The sequence below is a fragment of the Bos taurus genome, chromosome 2, assembly GCF_002263795.3.
Source record: "Bos taurus isolate L1 Dominette 01449 registration number 42190680 breed Hereford chromosome 2, ARS-UCD2.0, whole genome shotgun sequence".
Taxonomy (NCBI): domain Eukaryota; kingdom Metazoa; phylum Chordata; class Mammalia; order Artiodactyla; family Bovidae; genus Bos; species Bos taurus.
The window spans coordinates 47,988,853-48,012,426 of record NC_037329.1 but is presented as its reverse complement, the minus strand read 5'-3'; the positions used below and the strand labels follow the sequence as shown (position 1 = coordinate 48,012,426).

Below are 23,574 nucleotides of genomic sequence, written 5' to 3'. Positions count from 1 at the left end.
CAGGCTTATTTACACAATCAGAAGAAATCGAAATCAAAATTATTTCAAGAAAGCATTTTTCTATGTAAAGTTTAAAAAAAAAAAAAAAGCATTTTTCTGAATAATCCCAATTCTCTATTAGACGGTAGTTTCTTTTAAAAGACCTCTGATACAGTGCCTGATGAACTATGGAATGAGGTTCAGGACATTGTACAGGAGACAGGAATCAAGACCATCCCCATGGAAAAGAAATGCAAAAAAGCAAAATGGCTGTCTGGGGAGGTCTTACAAATAGCTGTGAAAAGAAGAGAAGCGAAAAGCAAAGGAGAAAAGGAAAGATATAAGCATCTGAATGCAGAGTTCCAAAGAATAGCAAGAAGAGAAAAGAAAGCCTTCTTTAGTGATCAATGCAAAGAAATAGAGGAAAACAACAGAATGGGAAAGACTAGAGATCTCTTCAAGAAAATTAAGAGATACCAAGGGAACATTTCATGCAAAGATGGGCTCGATAAAGGACAGAAATGGTAGGGACCTAACAGAAGCAGAAGATATTAAGAAGAGATGGCAAGAATACACAGAAGAACTGTACAAAAAAGATCTTCACGACCTAGATAATCATGATCTTGTGATAACTGACCTAGAGCCAGACATCCTGGAATGTGAAGTCAAGTGGGCCTTAGAAAGCATCACTACGAACAAAGCTAGTGAAGGTGATGGAATTCCAGTTGAACTATTTCAAATCCTGAAAGCTGATGCTGTGAAAGTGCTGCACTCAATATGCCAGCAAATGTGGAAAACTCAGCAGTGGCCACAGGACTGGAAAAGGTCAGTTTGCATTCCAATCCCAAAGAAAGGCAATGCCAAAGAATGCTCAGAATCCCGCACAATTGCACTCATCTCACACGCTAGTAAAGTCATGCTGAAAATTCTCCAAGCCAGGCTTCAGCAATATGTGAACCGTGAACTTCCTGATGTTCAAGCTGGTTTTAGAAAAGGTAGAGGAACCAGAGATCAAATTGCCAACATCCGCTGGATCATGGAAAAGGCAAGAGAGTTCCAGAAAAACATCTATTTCTGCCTTATTGACTATGCCAAAGCCTTTGACTGTGTGGATCACAATAAACTGTGGGAAATTATGAAAGAGATGGGAATACCAGACCACCTGATTTGCCTCTTGAGAAATCTGTATGCAGGTCAAGAAGCAACAGTTAGAACTGGACATGGAACAACAGACTGGTTCCAAATAGGAAAAGGAGTACATCAAGGCTGTATATTGTCACCCTGCTTATTTAACTTATATGCAGAGTACATCATGAGAAATGCTGGACTGGAAGAAGCACAAGCTGGAATCAAGATTGCTGGGAGAAATATCAATAACCTCAGACACGCAGATGACACCACCCTTATGGCAGAAAGTGAAGAGGAACTAAAAAAAGCCTCTTGATGAAAGTGAAAGTGGAGAGTGAAAAAGTTGGCTTAAAGCTCAACACTCAGAGAACAAAGATCATGGCATCCAGTCGCACCACTTCATGGGAAATAGATGGGGAAACAGTGGAAACAGTGTCAGACTTTATTTTTGGGGGGCTCCAAAATCACTGCATATGGTGACTGCAGCCATGAAATTAAAAAACGCTTACTCCTTGGAAGGAAAGTTATGACCAACCTAGACAGCATATTGAAAAGCAGAGACATTACTTTGCCATCAAAGGTTCGTCTAGTCAAGGCTATGGTTTTTCCAGTGGTCATGTGTGGATGTGAGAGTTGGACTGTGAAGAAGGCTGAGCGCTGAAAAATTGATGCTTTTGAACTGTGGTGTTGGAGAAGACTTTTGAGAGTCCCTTGGACTGCAAGGAGATCCAACCAGTCCATTCTGAAGGAGATCAGCCCTGGGATTTCTTTGGAAGGAATGATGCTAAAGCTGAAACTCCAGTACTTTGGCCACCTCCTGCGAAGAGTTGACTCATTGCAAAAGACTCTGATGCTGGGAGGGATTGGGGGCAGGAGGAGAAGGGGACGACAGAGGATGAGATGGCTGGATGGCATCACTGACTCGATGGACGTGAGTCGGGGTGAACTCCGGGAGTTGGTGATGGACAGGGAGGCCTGGCGTGCTGCGATTCATGTGGTCGCAAAGAGTTGGACACGACTGTGTCTGAACTGTTCAGTTCAGAGTGACTGAACTGAACTGAAGCTTAACTAAGTGATGTAAAGCACTGATTGGTCAGTTTAAGTGATAAAGGTTGAATAATATTGACCTTTTCATCCAGATCCCTGGTGGCTCAGACGGTAATGTGTCTGCCTACAGTGCAGGAGACCCAGCTTCAATCCCTGGGTCAGGAAGATTTTCTGGAGTAGGAAATCACAACCCACTCCAGTTTTTTTTTTTTTTTTAATTGGAGGCTAATTACTTTACAATATTGTAGTGGTTTTTGCCATATATTGACATGAATCAGCCATGGGTGTACATGTGTTCCCCATCCTGAACCCCCCTCCCACGTCCCTCCCCATCCCATCCCTCAGGGTCATCCCAGTGCACCAGCCCTGAGCACCCTGTCTCATGTGTTGAACCTGGACTGGCGATCTATTTCACATATGATAATGTACATGTTTCAATGCTATTCTCTCAAATCATCCCACCCTCACCTTCTCCCGCATTGTCTAAAAGACTGTTCTTTACATCTGTGTCCCTTTTGCGGTCTTGCATATAGGGTCATCGTTACCATCTTTTTAAATTCCGTATAAATGCATTAATATACTGTATTGGTGGTTTTCTTTCTGGCTTACTTCACTCTGTATAATAGGCTCCAGTTTCATCCACCTCATTAGAACTGATTCAAATGCATTCTTTTTAATGGCTGAGTAATACTCCATTGTGTATATGTATCATAGCTTTCTTATCCATTCGTCTCCCGATGGACATCTAGGTTGCTTCCATGCCCCAGCTATTGTAAACAGTGCTGCCATGAAAATTGGGGTACACGTGTCTTTTTCAATTCTGGTTTCCTCGGTGTGTATGCCCAGCAGTAGGATTGCTGGGTCATAAGGCAGTTCTATTTCCAGTTTTTTAAGTAATCTCCACACTGTTCTCCATAGTGGCTGTACTAGTTTGCATTTCACCAACAGTGTAAGAGGGTTCCCTTTTCTCTGCACCCTCTCCAGCATTTATTGTTTGTAGACTTTTTGATAGCAGCCATTCTGACCAGCGTGAGATGGTAGCTCATTGTGGTTTTGACTTGCATTTCTCTTATAATGAGTGATGTTGAGCATCTTTTCACATGTTTGTTAGCCATCTGTATGTCTTCTTTGGGGAAATGTCTGTTTAGTTCTATGGCCCATTTTTTGATTGGGTCGTTTCTTTTTCTGGAATTGAGCTGTATGAGCTGCTTATATATTGTTTAGATTAAATCTTTGTCAGTTGCTTCGTTTGCTCCCATTCTGAAGGCTGTCTTTTCACCTTGCTTATAGTTTCCTTTGTTGTGCAAAAGCTTTTAAGTTTAATTAGATTCCATTTGTTTATTTTTGCTTTTATTTCCATTACTCTGGAAGGTGGGTCATAGAGGATCCTGCTGTGATTTATGTCAGAGAGTGTTTTGCCTATGTGTTTCTCAAGGCCACTCCATTATTCTTGCCTGGAAAATCCCATGGACGGAGGAGCCTGGTAGGCTATAGTCCATGGGGTTGCAAAGAGTCAGACATGACTGAGCGACTTCACTCACTCACTTCACTTTTCGTGAAAACAGTACTGGAGTGGGGTGCCATTACCTTCTCCGTCATGAAGAATTGATTTCTATGGTTCTGACTTTTACAGGCAACTCAAGAGTAATGAAGAATATATTTTTGGTAATTATCCATTCTAAACAAGGAAAGTATTTTCTAGGGTAGGGCTACATTCCTGTAGAACATCAGATTTAATGTGTTTAAAATTATATTTCTTCAAAATGTTGATGAAAACTAGGTTAGCAAGATAAAATTAGTACTGTAGAAAGTACTGAACTCTTTGTTGTTGTTGTTGTTGAGGTACTAAGTCTTGTCTGACTCTTTGCAACCTCATGAACTACACATGCCAGGTTTCCCTGTACTTCACCATCTCCCAGAGTTCGCTTAAATCATGTCCATTGATGCTAAATTCTATGCCAAGGATCAAAATGTCAAAGTATGTTTCACAGGCCTTTCTAATTCGTCTAAATGGAAAAATTATTATTACCGTTTAATTGCATAAAATATGTCCTACAGTAGACACCTCCCTTTGCCCATATTTATAATTTTAAGATTTCCTTTAATATTTAAAATAAATGAAAAAATATTTATAACCTCAAAGTCATGATATTTTCTTATGTTTTTGTTTTAGATGAATATTGAGGATATCAATTTCTGCATGTGGGAAGTAGATATTGAAGGTTATCTGGTTTACAGACAAGATCTTTAAAAAATAGACACTGAAGGTAAGTAATGACTATAGCCTTATAAATAATCTAATTTAAATGGTTAGGGTTGCCAGATTATAATTTAACTTGCTAAACTTGCTTACTTTTTTGTCACTGGCCCTGACAACCGCATTGATTCATATTCAGACACAAACTGTTATGCCTTAATACCATCTTGACAGAAAGTATCAGATTTCATTTATAATGAGCAGTTGATAAAATTGATGTATTATGGAAGAATGCAAAGTAATTAAAAAGAATGAAGAAGATATTAAGTAGCATCCATCAAAACTGGGTGCACAACTCAGAGGTTAACTTGAAAAAATAATTTTTCAGAACCTGCTATGCACTGTATTTTTTAATAATATTTATGTCTTTAACCATGTTAAGAGCTTGCTTTTCAGCCATTCCAAAAAAAAAAAAACCTGTGACAGTTTCAAACACTCATAGTATTACTTCTGAATGCCTGACTTCTTTTTCACTATTTCTTGAGCTCCTGAAGATTTGTCTTGACCTACGATACACTTTCACTTACCATATTCTGTTCATGTCTCCCATGACTGCTTACATGCTTATGTTACTAAGTAAATTCTGAATACATTTGGTAAAATTTTGAGTGAGATACAGAGCACAAAATGAAAAAAGGGTACTTTAATTTTGTGTGGTTCAGGAGGGAGGTGACATGGGTGTACCTATGGCTGATCCTTGTTGATGTATGACAGAAAATGACAAAATTCTGGAAAGCAATTATCCTTCAATTAACATTTTTAAAAATAATAATTATTTTGAGGGTCAGATAGGTACAATGGAACCTTGGAGAGTGTGTAACCTCTTAATGATTAGGGCACTTCTATTTAGCTCTAAAATCCTTTTTAAGTGGGGATAAGAGACCAGTAATATCAAATCTCATGACTTTTTTTCCAGAAGAAACTAGAAATAACAGAAATTGAAAAGTCCTAATTTTTCAAAAACAGCATAAAACTTCCTGTGACAGTTTCCACTTTTGCTACTGTGTGAATCAAATAAAACAGTATACAACCTCTGGTGCAGGAGTTATTTTCCTTTGTTCTATATTTCTTCATTCTTGGAGAGTACAAGTACTTAGAGTTTATTTTTTCTCCTTAATTTCTGATTACCATCTTGGTGAGTTTTTGCTAGTTTTTTATGATATTATTGTCAGAAATGACTTTTCTTGAAAATATAAATGATATTACTTACTTGTAATCCATCTATACTTTTATGTGATGAGTTGGTTGCTTAGAATAGCTATTCAATTGTTTTCTGAATTATAATAGTTACGCAGTTATTTTTATAGTTCCTTTATCTCCATAGTGATAGATCCTTCTTAATTTTTTTAAAAGAGAGGTTCCCTTTTTACTGTAACGTTTGCATAGAAAGTAGAGTTCTGGTCCATGCAAAGCACTTGTTTTATTTGTATATTTTCTTTTATTCTCATTTCCATTATCATGCTGCTGACCTGAACTCATAGAAAATCATTCTCATATGTAGTCTAATATCTGTTGCACTGTTCTCTCTTGTTTATATGTATTTTTATAACATTATTTTATATATTTTTTTAATGGAAAATTTCAAATAAAAAAGAAAAGGGAGCATAATATCATGAACTTTCGTGTGCCCATGTCTCAGCTTCAACAGTTACCTCATGGCTGAACTCATCTTAACTATATCTCTATCCTGCCTTTTCCCCCACTTATACACATGAAATTTTAATATGCATAAATGGATTGTGCTGTGTATCTCATGGTGCCTTATTTTCATACATTATAGTATTTGGTTAGCAGATATTTTATTTAGGATTTTAGAATCTACATTCTTAAGTGAAAAGTACTATACTTTTGTGCTTCATTTTCCTTGTCTGGTTTTGCAATTAAGATTACACCAGCCTTATAAAATGAGATGAGCAATTTTTTACTCTTTTTTATTTTCTAGTATAGCTTTATATAATATGAATTTACTGTTTCTTTATTGTGTGCTAAAACTCATATGTAAAGTATCTGGTTGAGAGATGTCTTTGAATGCTATTTATGTCTTTAATGCTTTCTGATCTATTTAAGTTTTCTCTTCAGCTTTGGGTACCAGTAACACCTGATGGTCTCCCCACCTACCAGTGTACCCCAGACCCACTTTTCTTTTAGTCAGGAAATACTTGGACAGTCTCAGTGTCCACATCTCAGCCATGTAATAGTCACTTTCTTTTTGAACTGACCAGGAATTTAATGTTTTAACCCTCATCATTGGTCTGATATGCCCAATCTTGCTTGACTTAAACTCCCACTAACACATACCTAGATTAATCCTGAGCTCCATTAGTTTTCTATTCTATAACCAGAAACTTTAGTTAACAGTGCTCTTAACTGACGTCTTTGCTGCTGCTGCTAAGTTGCTTCAGTCGTGTCCGACACTGTGCGACCCCATAGACGGCAGCCCACCAGGCTCCCCCGTCCCTGGGATTCTCCAGGCAAGAATACTGGAGTGGGTTGCCATTGCCTTCTCCAAGGCATGAAAGTGAAAAGTGAAAGTGAAGTCGCTCAGTCATGTCCGACTCTTAGCAACCCCATCGACTGCAGCCCACCAGGCTCCTCCGTCCATGGGATTTTCCAGGCAAGAGTACTGGAGTGGGGTGCCATTGCCTTCTCCGAACTGACGTCTTTACATCTCTTAAAACCTTTTACGTACTGGTTATGTATCTCAAGGCTGTGTAAAAGGTAAATATTTTGAAAAAGACTAAGTAAGGTTATTATGTTCAGGGAAGGTAAGTTTTCAGAAAAAAACAGGCAGTCATCTAGTCTAATGTCCTGTACAGTATATACCAAATTACAGTTAACTTTAGAAGATTTTCACTTATCTCAAGAGTTTGAAACTTTCTTATAATTATTTATTATTGGAAGAATAAAGATATTTTCATTAACAAAAACAAAAAATAATAGCATAAGCAGAGAGTTCACAGATCTAATAACAAAAGGAAATGATCAATAACATAATAGTTATTATAATTTTTGATGCATTTTAATGTTTATACCTAAGATCTTAATTCAGTTTTTCTAACACAGTTTCATAGTGTACTTTATTTCTTTTTAATCCTTTCTTACTTAAACTTTATGTATCTCCCATAAAAAGAATCTTACAGGACCAAGATGTGTAATGGACTTAGAGGTCTTATTAAGGAATTTAAAGTTTAGGTTTTAACTATTCAATAAGCCATTGGTAGGTTTTGAACCTACAAATCACATGGAATGGATGTGCTTTGTGAAATTTAAAATATCTTTGGAAAACATAGCTATGACTTCAGTATTTTGTTTTAGAAGCAACTCTTTAAAAGCCATAAAATAATAGATTTGTAATTTTTACTAAAATGTTATAAATAATTAGAAAAGTCTATAAATTCAAAGGCAGTTCAAAACCTAAGAATTAATAGTTGGTAGCTACAACAAGGAAGATGCTGATTTTCTTAACATACAAAGAGTGTCAACAATTCAATATGGAAAAGACAACCCATTTTTTATAAAATACTTAAACATATAGTTTATCAAAGAAGAAATGCAAATGACAAATGAAATTTTTCAATTTTCCAGCCTCTCTGTTGCATTGTAGTAACATTTTTCTATTGATCAGTTGCTGCCTAATGCTATGTTTTGCTATTTCTTTTCATTTGCTTAGAGTACCTTTGTTATCAATGCTGTGCTAGTCTTCCTTTTATTACTCATGACTGGATGTAATGGTTTTACCTGGCGTGCACATGGGGTTGTATGTATGTATGTATGTATGTATGTATGTGTTGGTGGGAAGGGTCTGGGGTATTGTTTCAAGTTTGCTTTCCAAGGACTAGTCTTCTCTGCTGCCACAGACACAAAATATTTCCTGTAAAAATGACTTGTTTGTGTACTATTTGTATAGCTCCTACCTTCTTTACTTTTCTAAATCTAACTGGGTCTACTGGATTCTGCTGCCAACTCAACTCACCTCTGTCCCCATACCTGTGATTAAAAACAAGGCCTTTGGCAACTTAGGGTATGTTATGTACCTTCAGGGCATACTTTTTGCCATCATTTTCTGAGATCCACTCCATGGTGTCCTCTACCACTACATTTCTCCTAAATTACTTCTCCATTTATTCTCTCAGTTCAGTCGTTCATGTGGCTCCTATTAGGTCTCAGCTCCTTTTGCCTGTTTCAGCATATGGGTATTACAACTGAATCCTAATATTACTGAAAACATTGAATTGGTTTCTTCATAAAGAAAGAAAAGGAAACAGACAGGGAGGGATGGATAGGACACAAAGAGAAGGAGATGAGAGAAAATGAATAAAGCAATCAACTCTAGGAGCAAAACTAATCCAGAAAGCAAGGACTCTGGAAATACGTTGTAAAATGACAGAAGATGAGCTGGACAAAACAAACTTCAGTAGATACTTCAAATATAAAATGGAAGATACCAATAATGTGATGCTCAATATCTTTTTTTCTAATTCTTAAAGAATTGCACATCAAAACCACAATGAGTTATCACCTTACACCAGTCAGAATGGCCATCATCAAAAAATTTACAAGCAATAAATGCTGGAGAGGGTGTGGAGAAAAGGGAACTCTCTTATACTGTTGGTGGGAATGTAAATTGATATAGCCACTATGGAAAACAATATGGAAATTCCTTTAAAAACTAAGAATAAAACTACCGTATGACCCAGCAATCCCACTACTGGGTGTATATCTTGACAAAATCATAATTGAGGAAGACACGCGTACCCCATTGTTCATAGCAGCACTCTTTACAATAGCTAGGACATGGAAGCAAGATACCCATCAACAGATGAATGGATAAAGAAGATGTAGTACATATATACAAATGGAATATTATTCAGCCATAAAAAAGAACAAATTTGAGTCAGTTCTAGTGAGGTGGATGAACCTAGAGCCTATTATAAGGAGTGAAGTAACTTAGAGAAAAACAAATACAGTATAATATTAACACACATATATATATGGAATTTAGAAAGATGGTACAATGAACCTATTTTCAGGAAAGCAGTGGAAATGCAGATATAGAGAACAGACTTGTGGACACAAGTCTGTGTGGGGGAAGGAAGGAATGAGAGGAATAGAGAAAGTAGCATCAACATATATATGCTAAAAAGTGAAAGTCGCTCAGTTGTGTCCGACTCTTTGCAGCCCCATGGACTGCAGCCTATGGCTCTTCCGTCCATGGGATTTTCCAGGCAAGAGTACTGGAGTGGGGTGCGTACTCTTGCCTGGAAAATCCCATGGATGGAGGAGCCTGGTGGGCTACAGTCCATGGGGTCGCTAAGAGTCAGACACGACTGAGTGACTTCAGTTTCACTCTTCGCTTTCATGCATTGGAGAAGGAAATGGCAACCCACTCCAGTTTTCTTGCCTGGAGAATCCCAGGGACAGGGAAGCCTGGTTGGGCTGCTGTCCATGGGGTCGCACAGAGTCGGACACGACTGAAGCGACTTAGCAGCAGCAGCAGCAACCATGTGTAAAATAGATAGCTGGCTAGAAGTTGCTATATAACACAGGGAGCCCAACCTGCCACTCTGTGATGACTGAGAAGGGTAGGATGACGGGAGGGGAGGGACAGGATATATGTATAATTATAGCTGATTCATGTTGTTGTACAGCAGAAACTAATATAACATTGTAAAACAATTATCCTCCAAGTGAAAAATAAATTAAGAAAAAGATGAAACCGGAAAGAACAGAAGAGTGGCTAGATATTATGGAAAGTACTTTTAAGTATATAAAAGATTCAAATAAAAAGAATTAATAAAATAAGCCAAATAAATAAATAATTATAGAGAAAATTTTGTGTGCTAATATGTGAAAGTAGGTAAATTGAGATAGACAATAAAGAAAAAAGATAATAAATATTTAAAGTTAAAATTTAGTATCTTTTGTAAAATAGAAGATAATTTGAATCCACATTTGGAAAAGGCCATGGGAAATTTTAACCTAGAACTTTCAAAACCAAGATTCATGAACTTACAAACGTCAAGCATGAAGAATGATTAAATTACTGATTGGAAGGTAAAGGGAGAAAATATTTGGTCTTCTTTCATTTATCCACATCAACTCTTAGGGCCAGTTGACAGTGGAGTAACATCTATATGATCATATAGAAATAAAAGCATTTTATATTTTAAATTCTAAGTGTCTTTGGGTGTAAAGACTACAGATAGTTTTGAACTCAATGAATATTATTTTGAAAAAAATTAGAAGATGAACTGCTGGCACTTACATTGAAATAACCTAAAAATTACCACAGAAAGATGAGCAGTAAGCACTGAAAGGATTTAGCTATAAAATACAGACGAGAAAAAAAATGGAAACACTGTATTCTATTCCCTTAAAATAGAAATGACGTATTACCTTGACCTCTTTTCCTCTCCTTTTCTTGCTGGGTTTTGTAGTTTAAGTTTGTTGATTTCCACTTCTTTAATACTCGCAAGTCAAAGAATGTCCATGAAGATGCAAATAATAAAAGTATAAGCAGAGTTTAACAGTACAGAGAAAAATACTAAAAAAATACTAACTGAAATATAGTGAAGGAAAGAAAGAGAAGGACAGAGTAACAGGAAATATGCTAATATCTTTATTGCTCGTAGAAGTAAACGAATAGATTTTGGATAGAGAAATAAAAAACAAAGCTGTATAAATTATATAAGTTAATAAATACAGAGTTTCATAAAGTTATCATTATAAGATCATAACTACTGGAACAAAGGTATGTGCAGAGAAACTACACCTGAAGAAAAATGAGATAACTAATGTTAAATATTTTCTTTAGAAAAAAAATCCCTAAAACAAGTTAAAATATTAAAAAGTGAAAAGCAATTAGATGCTAGGTGTCACAATTATCATTTAACATTGTACTGAAGGGAATCAGCCAAGAGAAAACATTAATGTCAATGGGTTTTTGGCTTGTGTTGGTATTTTAGACAGTGGATTTTGAACTAAATCACAGAGGAAAATGCCATATGCAGGTAACACAATAAATTGCTTTTAAAATGTTGAAAACTAAAGGATAAAAAATTAAGCCAGCTAAAGGCAAGCAACATTCAAAAAACAAAGATTGTGGCATCTGGTCCATCACTTCATGGCAAATAGATGAAGGAAAAGTGGAAACAGTGACAGATTTCATTTTCTTGGGCTCCAAAATGACTGCGGATGGTGACTGCAGTCACGAAATTAAAAGATGGTTGCTTCTTGGAAGAAAAGTGATGACAAATCTAGATAGCACATTAAAAAGCAGAGACATCACTTTGCTGACGAAGGTCTATATAATCAAAGCTATGGTTTTTCCTGTAGTCCCCTACGGATGCGAGAATTGGACCATTAAGAAGTCTGAGTGCTAAAGAATTGATGCTTTCAACCTGTGGTGTTATAGAAGACTCTTGAGAGTCTCTTGGACTGCAAGTATATCAAAATAGTCAATCCTAAAGGAAATCACCCCTGAATATTCATCAGAAGGACTGATGTTGAAACTGAAGCTCCAGTACTTGGTCTGTCTCATACAAACTGCTGACTCATTGAAAGAGACCCTGAAGCTGGGAAAGATTCAGGGCAACAGGAGAAGGGGGTGACAGAAAATGAGATGGTTGTATGACATCACTGATTCAATGGATATGAGTTTCAGCAATCTCAGGGAGATAGTGAAGGACAGGGAACCCTGGCATGCTACAGTTAATGGGGTCACAAAGAGTTGGACATGATTGAGCGACTGAACAACAAAGGCAAGCAAATACTTAATGTCAGACCAGATGAATCAGCTCAAACATCAAGTGAGATGAATAAAGTCATTTTTAATACAAAAAATGCAGTTCACAATGAAGATGTAGCAATTACAAATATCTACAAACCAAATAATAACGTGGCGCCAACATATACAAAGCAAAAACAATGCAGGTACAAGGGAAAATAGTCAAAAACACACTAGACTTGGAAAGTTTATTCATTCACTCAGTCCAAAACAGGTCAGCCAGGCGTGGAGGTGAGAGAAGAATGAGGAAACATTGAAAGCATTTGCACAAATCAGGACCTTTGCAAGATGCCCACTGTCATGATTATTATTTAACATTGTGATAAGGGGAAAAGCCAAGAGAAAAATATTAGAACTTTAAAATGAAATTTAGAAAGATAAAGTGAAAAGCTCTATGTGCAGATCATATGATTATATACCTAGAACTACCATCCAGTGGATTTTATTTAATCAATTGACAGGCTACTAGAAATAATAGAATTCACTAAGTTATTGTACTACAAGATCAATGTCATCATATAGATAATTTTCATGTATAACAGTAATTTTAGATTAAGCCCTAGTGCCATATTTTGCCTACATATATTATTTATGTGCCACAAATTTAAGAATATTGTTTATTATTTTCCTATGACTTCTATAACAATTATCACAAATTTAGGGGTTAATACAACAGATTTTTATTCTCTCACAGTTCCAGATGCCAGAAGTCTTTTTTTTTTTTTATTCTCCCATAACACTTTATTTTCAATTCTTTTTTTTTTTGTATTTTATTTTATTTTGTTTATTTTTTAATTTATTTTATTTTATAACTTTGCAATATTGTACTGGTTTTGCCATATATCAACATGAATCCACCATAGGTATACGCATGTTCCCCATCCTGAACCCTCCTCCCTCCTCCCTCCCCGTACCATCCCTCTGGTTCATCCCAGTGCACCAGCCCCAAGCATCCAGTATCGTGCATCGAACCTGGACTGGCAACTCATTTCATATATGATATTATACATGTTTCAATGCCATTCTCCCAAATCATCCCACCCTCTCCCTCTCCCACAGAGTCTAAAAGACTGTTCTATACATCAGTGTCTCATTTGCTGTCTCGTGTACAGAATTATTGTTACCATCTTTCTAAATTCCATATATATGCGTTAGTATACTATGTTGGTGTTTTTCTTTCTGGCTTACTTCACTCTGTATAATAGGCTCCATTTTCATCCGCCTCACTAGAACTGATTCAAATGTATTCTTTTTAATGGCTGAGTTATACTCCATTGTATATATGTACTGCAGCTTTCTTATCCATTCATCTGCTGATGGACATCTAGATTGCTTCCGTGTCCTGGCTATTATAAACAGTGCTGTGATGAACATTGGGGTACACGTATCTCTTTCAATTCTGGTTTCCTCAGTGTATATGCCCAGCAGTGGGATTGCTGGATCATAGGCAGTTCTATTTCCAGTTTTTTAAGGAATCTCCACACTGTTCTTCATAGTGGCTGTACTAGTTTGCATTCCCACCAACAGTGTAAGAGGGTTCCCTTTTCTCCACACCCTCTCCAGCATTTATTGCTTGTAGACTTTTGGATCGCAGCCATTCTGACTGGTGTGAAATGGTACCTCATAGTGGTTTTGATTTGCATTTATTTGATAATGAGTGATGTTGAGCATCTTTTCATGTGTTTGTTAGCCATCTGTATGTCTTCTTTGGAGAAATGTCTATTTAGTTCTTTGGCCCATTTTTTGATTGGGTCATTTATTTTTCTGGAATTGAGCTGTAGGAGTTGCTTGTATATTTTTGAGATTAGTTGTTTGTCAGTTGCTTCATTTGCTGTTATTTTCTACCATTCTGAAGGCTGCCTTTTCACCTTGTTTATAGTTTCCTTTGTTGTGCAGAAGCTTTTAAGTTTAAATAGGTCCCATTTGTTTATTTTTGCTTTTATTTCCAATATTCTGGGAGATGGGTCATAGAGGATCCTGCTGTGATGTATGTCAGAGAGTGTTTTGCCTATGTTCTCTAGGAGTTTTATAGTTTCTGGTCTTACGTTTAGATCTTTAATCCATTTTGAGTTTATTTTTTTGTTATGGTGTTAGAAAGTGTTCTAGTTTCATTCTTTTACAAGTGGTTGACCAGTTTTCCCAGCACCACTTGTTAAAGAGATTGTCTTTAATCCATTGTATATTCTTGCCTCCTTTGTCAAAGATAGGGTGTCCATACATGCATGGATTTATCTCTGGGCTTTCTATTTTGTTCCATTGATCTATATTTCTGTCTTTGTGCCAGTACCATACTATCTTGATGACTGTGGCTTTGTAGTAGAGCCTGAAGCAGATGCCAGAAGTCTTAAAGCAGTGTCACTGGGCCCAAATCGAAACCAAGGGCTGTTATTCCTGTGAAGGTTCTAGGGGGACCCCTTCCTCACCTCTTCAAGTTTTTGGTGGCTGCTAGCATTCCTTGTCTTATGGCCACAGCATCACTTCAACCATGGGCTCCATGGCCACATTGCCTTCTCCATTTCTGTGTGTCTGATTTTCTCTTATAAGAACTCTTGTAATTGCATTTAGGGCTCACCTGGATTAATCAAGGACAGTGTTCTCACATATTTTAGTTACATGTTTTTTATAATTTAATTCTCTCACAGAAACCTAATTGAAAAAGGCTTTATTGGTGCATGAAATTACAAAATAAACAGGATTATAAACTTCAGCAATAGATTTAATAAATGCAAGAATATTGAAAATGATAAAGATGGCATCTCATATCAGTGGGAAAAGTTGTATTGCTTAATACATTTTGAGACAACTGCACAGCCATCTGGAAAGAAAAGCTGAATCCATATCTCACACCATATGCCAAAGTATATTATAAATGGATCAAATACTTAAATGTAAAATATTGCATCACAGATACTCAAGCAAACAGGAGTGTTTTTTTTTCTTATGTCTTTAAAGTAGAAAATCTCTTCAAAACAAGATCTAGAAGCCACAAAATGACATGATTAATAAATTTGATCACATTTTTCAACACACACAACCAAAATCAAAAGACTATATTAAAAACAAGTTTGTAATTCTTACTGAAGTGGCTAATTTTTTAAAAACTATTTTATTATAGTTGATTTAAAATGTGTTCATTTCAGATATATAGCAAAGTGATTCAGAGAGATATATATACATTCTTGGTGGAATATAAATTGACACAAATCATATGGAGTATAATTGGCATATATAAGTTTTATATAGCAAAGTGAGTCAGTTTCATATGGATACAGATGTATTCTTTTTCAAATTCTTTCCCGTTATATATTATTACAAGATAGTAAGTATTGCTCCTGCTGCTATACAATAGGATCTGATTATTTTTAATCTATTTTACATATAGTGGTGTGTATCTGTTATTCTCAAATGCCTAATTTATCCTTCCTCTTCTTTCCTCTTTGGAAATGATAATTTTCTTTCTATGTCTCTGAGTCTGTTTCTGTTTTATAAGTTCATTTGTATCATTTTTTTAGATTCTACATGTAAGTGGTATCATATGATATTTTATATTTCTTTTTCTGGCCTTCACTTAATATGATGATCTCTAGGTCCATCCATATTGCTGTAAATGGCATTATTTCATTCTTTTTTGTGACTAAGTAATATTCCTTTGTGTGTGTGTACCACATCTTCTTTATCTATTCCTCTGTTGATTGACACTTGTATTCGTTCCATATCTTAACAATTGTAAATAGTGCTTCTCTGAACATTGCAGTGCATATATCTTTTTGAATTAGACTTTTTAATCTTTTCCAAATATATGTTCAGTAGTGGGATTGCTGGATCACATGGTAATTCTATTTTTAGTTTCTTAAGAAACTTCCATACTGTTGCCCACAGGGGCCACATCAATTTATATTCTTACTAACAGTATAGGAAGTTTCCATTTACTCCATACCCTCTCCCACATTTATTAATTATAGACTTTTTAATGATGGCCATTCTGAACAGAGGTGATTCCTCATCATAGTTTTTATTTGCATTTCTCTAATAATTAGCAGCTTTAAGCATTGTTTCATGTGCTTATTTGCCATCTGTATGTCTCCTTTGGAAAACATCTGTATGTCTTCTTTCTCTTTAGGTCTTCTGCCCATTTTTTGATTGAGTTGTTTGTTATTATTTAGTTGTATGAACTGTTAGTGTATTTTGGAAATTAAGGCCTGTTGGTCACATCATTTGCAAATATTTTCTCTCAGTTCATACGTTCTCTTTTTGTTGTTAATGGTTTCTTTTGCTGTGCAAAAGCTTGTAAATTTGATTAAATCCCATTAGTTTATTTTTGCTTTTATTTCTTTTCCCTTGGGAAATTGACCTAAGAAAATATTGCTACAATTTATGTCAGAGAATGTTTACCTGTACTCTCTTATGAAAAATTTATGGTATCATGTCTTTTAAGTCCTAAAGCCATTTTGAGTTTATTTTTGTGTATGGTCTGAGAGAGTATTTGAATGTCATTGATTTACATGTGGCTGTCCAACCTTCCAAACACCAAAGTGCCTGTTTTTTTAACTAAACCTAAAAAATGCAAGAAGATAAAAGACCAACTTTACTATCAGACAAATGGCAGAGTATATAAACTGTTTATAGAAAAAAGAAACACATGCCTCTTAAGCACATGAAAATTTCAGCTTCACTCTTAATAAAAGCCACTGTGAAATACTACTTGTCACATATTGGGATTTCCCAAATTCTTAAAATTTGATATAATAGTTTTTGTGAAAAAGGAGGCATTATTTTATGTTTCTGGTGGAATGTAAATTGATACAAATCATATGGAGGAAAATTGGCAGTATCTGTCAAAATTAGAAAAACACATTTTCCATGGGCCTAGTTAATTACTTCTTGCAGTTTATCCACTGATACATTACTTTTGAGACAGGTAGAAAGTTATTCTTAGAAATATTTAATACCAAATGTTGGAGAAACCAAATGTGTATCTATGTACAATGGATTTAACTGTGAGATATCCAGATGAAATACTATGCAGCTGTTAAAAACAAACCAGGAGCCTTGTTATTTCTAATAAAGAAAAATCTTCATGGTCTATTCAGTTTTTCAAATTATACTTAAAAGTACAACCTTACCAATGCCTAACAGTACATACAGTATAATAAGGGACAGAGTGTTCATTTATATATGCTTATTTATGCAGAAAAAATCACTGCAAGGACACACAAGGAAATAATATCAGTGATGATATTATTTCATGGGGAGAGAATAGGAATTAGAGAACCATAATGGGAGGTAAATTTTACTATAAAATATTTTAAACTTAAAAATTTTTTAAATAAATACCTATCTTAACTAATATTAAATGAGTAAACTTTTGTTCACTTTTTCTCAAATATTTATTGAGGGCCTGCTTTGTGCCAGCACTGTTTTAGGTTTTGGGATTAGTGAACAAAACATAAAAATCTGAACCCTTATGGAGCCTACATTCAAGTGATGGGAGACAGACATTTGAAAATAACCATGTGCTAACTAGTGGAGGTGATGGAATTCCAGTTGAGCTCTTTCAAATCCTGAAAGACGATGCTGTGAAAGTCCTGCACTCAATATGCCAGCAAATTTGGAAAAATCAGCAGTGGCCACAGGACAGGAAAAGGTCAGTTTTCATTCTAATCCAAAAGAAAGGCAATGCCAAAGAATGCTCAAACTACCGTACAATTGCACTCATCTCACACGCTAGCAAAGTAATGCTCAAAATTCTCCAAACCAGGCTTCAGCAGTATGTGAACCGCGAACTTCCAGATGTTCAAACTGGTTTTAGAAAAGGCAGAGGAACCAGAGATCAAATTACCAACATCCACTGGATCATGGAAAAAGCAAGAGAGTTCCAGAAAAACATCTGTTTCTGCTTTATTGACTATGCCAGAGCCTTTGACTATGTGGATCAAAATAAACTGTGGAAAATTCTTCAAGAGACGGAAATACCAGACCACCTGACCTGCCGCTTGAGAAACCTATATGCAGGTCAGGAAGCAACAGTTAGAACTTGACATGGAACAACAGACTGGTTCCAAATAGGAAAAGGAGTACGTCAAGACTGTATATTGTCACCCTGCTTATTTAACTTATATGCAGAGTAGATCATGAGAAACCCTGGGCTGGAAGAAGCACAAGCTGGAATCAAGATTGCCGGGAGAAATATCAATAACCTCAGATATACCGATGACACCACCCTTATGGCAGAAAGTGAAGAGGAACCAAAAAGCTCTTGATGAAAGTGAAAGAGGAGAGTGAAAAAGTTGGCTTAAAGCTCAACATTCAGAAAATCAATGTTTTCATTCATTCTCAGGTCCGTCTAGTCAAAGCTATGGTTTTTCCAGTAGTCATGCATGGATGTGAGAGTTGGACCGTGAAGAAAGCTGAGCGCCAAAGAATTGATGATTTTGAACTGTGGTGTTGGAGAAGACTCTTGAGAGTCCCTTGGACTGCAAGGAGATCCAACCAGTCCATCCTAAAGGAGATCAGCCCTGGGATTTATTTGGAAGAAATGATGCTAAAGCTGAAACTCCAGTACTTTGGCCACCTCCTGTGAAGAGTTGACTCATTGGAAAAGACTCTGATGCTGGGAGGGATTGGGGGTAGGAGGAGAAAGGGACGACAGAGGATGAGATATCTGGATGGCATCACCGACATGATGGACGTGAGTCTGAGTGAACTCCGGGAGTTGGTGATGGACAGGGAAGCCTGGCATGCTGCGATTCATGGGGTCGCAAAGAGTCGGACACGACTGAGCGACTGAACTGAACTGAACTGTTGCACCACTAAATAGGATTAGCAGGGTAAGTCTTATCAAAAAAGAGCAGATTGAAGGAGAGTCGTACAAGAAGCAAGGGAGTTAGTCATGTGGATATGTGAGGAAAGAATGTTCTGAGATAGGGAGAACAACCAGTGTAGACTCATTGGGAAAGGAACATCTCAGATGTTTTAAATAAAAGGGTTAAGAGGCCAGTGTGTCTTAAGCAGAGGAATAGTGGTAGATATAGGGCCAGAAAGATAATGATATCAATCAGACTTTGTTAGCAGAGGAGTAACATGATCTGACAAATTTTGAAAAGCTTGCTCTGATCTTACCTATTATATGTATTACAAATAGGCTGATGGGGCGTAAGAGTAAAACCTGGGAGGTAATTTGGAAATAATTGCGCCTTAGATCCGGAGTTGAAGCGATGAAAAGTCATTCGATTTTGGATGTAATTTGAAATTGTCAGCTGGATTCCTGACAGGCCAAATGTAGAGTGCAAGAGAGAGGACTCAAAGAAGAGAAGGTGTGAAAACGTTATCTAGGAAAATGGGAGTCTGAATGGACTAGAAAGTTATATTGATTGGCTGAAAGTGTTAAGAGCCCACTTGAGTTCTTCCTGAATTTAAAAGTGAGTCATGGGTTTTTCTCCAGTCAATTCAGCTACATGACTTAGGTCTCATCCCTTCCTAAAAAGTAGATCTCTGTGGCATAATGGAAGGATACCCTTGTTAAATTTTTTTTTAAGTGAATTATAGGATATAATATATAGAATGTTCTCGTCTTAATAATTGTAAAAGGAATGCATATATGCTGATTTATGTTTATACAAAATTTAGATAGTTTCCCCCAAGGTTTAGCTGAACATGGTTTTTATGTTAATTCTAGATATAAATGCATGAGCATCAAATGATCCTTAATAAACCGTGTTTCTTATTTTTACTGTATTTTAGCAGGTGGCAAATATAAAATAGGTCTCAATTTAAAAATTAAGATGAGTAGAGAAGGATGAACTGGAGTTTGGAATTGACATATACAAACTTCCATGTTTAAGATGGATAACCACCAAGGGCCTACTGTATAGCAAAAATAAATAAATAAATAAAAAATAAAAATTGAGATGACAGACTGGTAATGAGCATTTTAAAGGCAGGAATCATTTTAGAGTATTTTCTTATTTAATCTTTTTTAAAAATTAAGCTTATATTATGCAATTTAAAAGATAAACATGATACTTATTTTCAACTTAATATATAAAATTTTATGGATTTTATGTCTTTCTAATCATCTGTTTTAGTGTGCAAAACTTTATGAGACTATGAAACAAATACTTAAGAAGATATCAAGAAAGTTGAAAGAATTAACAGCCAGATTAAACATCTAGTGAACATAGCTGGTAAGACAACATAAAAGGTGGGGGAGGTGAAAATGAAAGGAGGCAAATATCAAAGACTGAATCAAACATATACAGGGGATTTAAACAATAACCCACAATCAATAGCAAAGAGGGAAAGTGTGTAGGATACATCTAGAAGCAATGTAAGGCTTGACGTTGGAGACAATAGTTAGACATTGAATGAATACACCGTGTACCATGTGACAGAGAATCTTCACTTGATTCACTATGCTATGCTATGCTATGCTGAGTCACTTCAGTCGTGTCCGACTCTGTGTGACCCCATAGACGGCAGCCCACCAGGCTCCCCCATCCCTGGGATTCTCCAGGCAAGAACACTGGAGTGGGTTGCCATTTCCTTCTCCAATGCATGAAAGTGAAAAGTGAAAGTGAAGTCGCCTAGTCGTGTCCGACTCTCAGTGACCCCATGGACTGCAGCCTACCAGGCTCCTCCGTCCATGGGATTTTCCAGGCAAGAATACTGGAGTGGGGTGCCATTGCCTTCTCCGTGACTCACTATACAAGCTCTCTTTTCCAAATTCTCTGTATGAGCTGCTTCCAGGAAATATACAGAAATAGGTCAACAATGGGACCCTCAAATAGTGGGTACTAAGTTACTATCTGTATTTATTGAGAGTCAAATATGTAGAGTTCTTAGATTTTAATCATTGAACACTGTGACTAAGAATAAGATTTATAATGAAGCATATGAATGAATAAAAGGATATGATTTATCATTTAGTATATAGTAATATGTTTCCATGCGTAGGGTTAATACAAGTCTACAGTGGCAATTCTAAAAGGAAAAAGATTCAGAAATACAAAAGGTTTGTTTTCTCTCAGTACATTTTGGTGGTAAAACCTGACTGACACTTTTGTTCATTGAGAATTTAAAAGTTCTTTATGACCACGTACCAGATAAGAGGTTAATATCCAAAATATCGGAAGAACTCAATACAACTCAATATTGAGTCAAAAAATGAACAATCTGATTTAAAAATAGGCATAGGACCTGAATGGGCTTCCCAGGTCGCACAGTGGTAAAAAAATCCACCTGTCACTGCAGGAGATGCAAGAGACAGGGGTTCAGTCCCTAGGGTGGGAAGATCCCCTGGAGTAGGAAGTGGCAACCCACTTCAGTGTTCTTGCCTGGAAAATTCCATGGACATAGGAGCCTGGATAGCTACAGTCCATGGGGTCACAAATTGTCAAATAGAACTGAGCCTGTGTGTGCACATACACACACACACACACACACACACACACGTACACACATACAGGACCTTAATAGTCATTTTTCAGAAAGACATGGGTGGCCAGCAGGTACCTGAAATGGAGTTCAGCATCACTAAGCATCAGGGAAATGCAAATCAAAACCACAGTGAGGTATCACCTCGTACCTGTAAAAATGGCTGTTACCAAAAGCAAACAAACAAACAAAAAATAATAAAGAAATAATGCTTTGGCAAAGATGTGGCAAAAAAGGAACCCTATAGTGGAATGTAAACTGGTACACCCATTATGGAAAAAATTAAAATAGACCTACCATATGGCCCCACATCTGTGTATATATCCCAATTCTGGAATATATTGGAAGGAAATGAAATCATTACCTCGAAGTGTACCTGTACACCCATACTTATTGCAACATTATTCACAAATAACCACAATATGGAAACAACCTAAGTGGTCATCAATGAATGAGTGGACAATGAAAATGTGATATATATATATATATATATATATATATATATGAAAATGTGAGATATTACATGGCACATATATATTTACACATGAATATATATAGATACAGATACATGAATATTATTGAGCCTTTTTTAAAAAAAAAAAAAGGAAATCTTGCCATTTGTGACATGATGTACCTTTAGAGCATTATGCTTAATGAAATAAGTCACACAGAGAAAGACAAACACTGCATGATCTCACATATAATATGGAATCTTTAAGAAAAAAAGCCAGAATCAAGGAAGCAGATTAGAAGGGTGATTGTCAAGGGCTGGGAAGTGAAGGAAATGGGAAAAGGGTATAAATGTTCAAAGGGTACAAATTCCCAGTTACAAGTGGAATACATTCTTGGGAACTAATATTTAGCATGGTGCCTATAGTTAATACTAGTGTATTATATACTTGAAAGCTGCAAAGAGAATAGTTCGTAAATGTCCTGACCTTAAACACACAAAAAAAATATAATTAGGTGAGGTGGTGGATGGGTTAACTAACCTTACTGAGGTAGTCATTTTGCACTATGTGTATAAAATCGTCACATTGTACAGAAATATATCAATTATATCTCAACTAAGCTAGAGGAAAGAAACATATTCTCTAAGGAAAAAAAGTTACTTATTATGTGAAATTATTTATGTTGTATGTTTATGTCAAAGGGTGAATATTCATGACAGATAATATGAATGTCTTTCATTATGAGCTGCTAACTAGACACCATTGGCTGGTATTAGAGGTAAAACTCTGTAAATGCATCAAATTAACCTTTCTAAATCTGAAAAACTCCAGATTCACTTTTCCCCAAGAGTTTCTAAGAGTAAATTATAATGGTATTCATCTACAGAAACATGAGGCTTTTGTTTTTCTCTTTACAACCTTCAATGCTCTTTGAATTTTACCAGTGTTACTGACTACTGTAATAAATTTTTAAAAATAACCTTAGAAATAAACATATGACAGACCGTCTCGTAAGCTATGGAGAAAAGCTCAGTTTGCTCTTTACTCTATGACATGACTTTTAAGTGGGTAGTATTCTCAACCAAGAGCCCAGAGAAAGGGACGCATACTATGTTCTAGAGTGGGTAAGATGGAATGTATAAATTTGGGTCTTGGGCAAAGTTTTAAAATATGAGGGAGCAGGGATGGTTAGAGAACAAGAAAAGTAGTGAAGAGCAAACCCAAAGAAAGGGTGATACTAGATGAAAATACACAGTGTATAATGTGTTTGTTTGGAGCTTCTTGCTAATTATATAAATTTGTTTACTTTTACTTTATATTATGCAAATATAGCTTAGTATCTGTGTATGGGACTTGAAATTCTGCAGTGGAGTGTTAGTAGAACTTCCCTCGCTTTATTCCACATTAATGAATTAATCAATGAATTTTAAATAGCTGGCATGTTGTACAATTGTGAAGACATGAAATAAAGACATTGTACTGTGTTTTTACTT

At 36.1% G+C, this 23,574-nt stretch overlaps 1 protein-coding gene across 2 annotated transcripts in view; it reads left to right on the top strand.

Annotated features, from left to right (window-relative positions):
• Positions 1–23,574, top strand: part of MBD5 (methyl-CpG binding domain protein 5) — a 484,478-nt gene that overhangs the window by 168,894 nt on the left and 292,010 nt on the right. For both annotated transcript variants that reach the window (NM_001191268.2, NM_001430309.1), the window contains one exon: positions 4,328–4,421. The gene's annotated coding sequence lies outside the window, so the exon portion shown is untranslated. The remainder of the gene's footprint in view (positions 1–4,327; positions 4,422–23,574) is intronic.